This window comes from Neomonachus schauinslandi, chromosome 1 (assembly GCF_002201575.2).
Source record: "Neomonachus schauinslandi chromosome 1, ASM220157v2, whole genome shotgun sequence".
Taxonomy (NCBI): domain Eukaryota; kingdom Metazoa; phylum Chordata; class Mammalia; order Carnivora; family Phocidae; genus Neomonachus; species Neomonachus schauinslandi.
This window is the reverse complement of record NC_058403.1, coordinates 176229579-176231484: the sequence shown is the minus strand read 5'-3', so window position 1 is coordinate 176231484 and position 1906 is coordinate 176229579.

The following is a 1906-nucleotide window of genomic DNA, read 5'->3' as shown; positions in this document are numbered from 1 at the left end:
ACCAGACCGGGGGCGGGGGTGGGGGTCGCGCGCCCACAAACTGCAGCCCCCCTGGACAGAAACCGGAGCGACGGTCGTGTGCACGCAAACTGCAGCCTCCGAGACGGAAACCCGGTGCGCCGGAGTCCCGCCGGTGAACTGCAACCCCCGGGGGTGGAAACCCCCAGCGGCGGAGTCTTGCGCGTGCCCCGAACTGGGAGCGGCTGGCGGTTTTAGAAGCACAAAGGGCAGAGACATGCCCGGACCTGGAGGCAGGACTGGGAGCGCTGCGGAGGGGCGCACAATCCAGGACGCTGCAGTTTATAGCAGCAGGGACAGAAACAGAGACGGTGTGGGCTGGAGAGCTCACTGAAGAACAGACTGAGGTCTCTCTGCTCTGAGGCAGAGGGTTGGAAACGGTCTCTTCTGCTCTCTCAGAGACGCTGAAAGCCGCCAGGGAAAGGCGCCAGAGAACAAAAGCCCCCAAAACTGATTCCCGCTGAGCCCATCCCCCGCCACAGGGGTGCAGGGCAACTCCGCCCAAACAGGGTTGCCTGAGTAACAGCACGGCAGGCCCCTCCCGCAGAAGACAGGCTGGGAAAACAAGAGGCCAGCAACCCTAAGGTCCCAAGAAAACAGGTGCATCTTGCTTGAGTTCTGGTCAATAATTTAGACTCTATACATTCCCTCAAACACCCATCAACACAATGACTAGGAGGAGGAGCCCCCAAAACAGAAAAGACTCAGAGATTATGACTTATGCTGCAGATTTACAAATGGATGCAGATATAACCAAGATGTCGGAGATGGAATTCAGGCTAGCAATTGTGAAGACAATGGCTAGAATGGAGAAATCAATTAATGGCAACATAGAGTCTCTAAGGGCAGAAATAAAAGGTGAATTGGCAGAACTTAAAAATGCTATCAATGAGATCCAATTCAATCTAGATAATCTAACAGCTAGGGTAACTGAGACAGAAGAGAGAATAAGCGATCTGGAAGACAGTATAATAGATAAAAAGGGAAAAAAGGAGGCCAGGGAAAAACAACTCAGAATCCATGAAAATAGAATCAGAGAAATGATGTGACACCATGAGGCGTTCCAATGTCAGGCGTTCCAATGTCAGGATAATTGGAATCCCGGAGGGAGTGGAGAGAGAGAGAGGGCTAGAAGATGTATTTGAGCAAATCGTAGCTGAGAACTTCCCTAATCTGGGGAATGAAACAAACATTCGAGTCCTGGAGGCAGAGAGGACCCCTCCTAAGATCAAGGAAAACAGGCCAACACCCTGGCATGTAATAGTAAAACTTGCAAATCTTAGAACCAAGGAAACCATCTTAAGGGCAGTTAAGGGGAAGAGATTCCTTACGTACAGAGGGAGGAACATCAGAATAACGTCAGACCTATCCACAGAGACCTGGCAAGCCAAAGGCCTCGCAAGACATATTCAGGGTACTAAATGAGAAGAACATGCAGCCAAGAATACTTTATCCGGCAAGGCTTTCATTTAGAATGGATGGAGAGATGCAGAGCTTCCACGACTGGCAGAAGTTGAAAGAATATGTGACCACTAAGCCTGCCCTGCAAGAAATATTAAGGGGGGTTCTATAAAAGGAGAAAGACCCCAAGAGTGATCTACAACAGAAATTTACAGGGACAATCTATAAAAACAACGTCTTCACAGGCAACATGATGACAATTTATTCATATCTTTCAATAATCACTCTCAACGTGAATGGCCTAAACGCTCCCATAAAACGGCACAGGGTTGCAGATTGGATAAAGAGACAGGACCCATCCATATGCTGTCTACAAGAGACACATTTTGAACCTAAAGATACATCCAGACTGAAAGTGAAGGGATGGAGATCCATCTTCCATGCCAGCGGACCTCAAAAGAAAGCTGGGGTAGCAATTCTTATATCA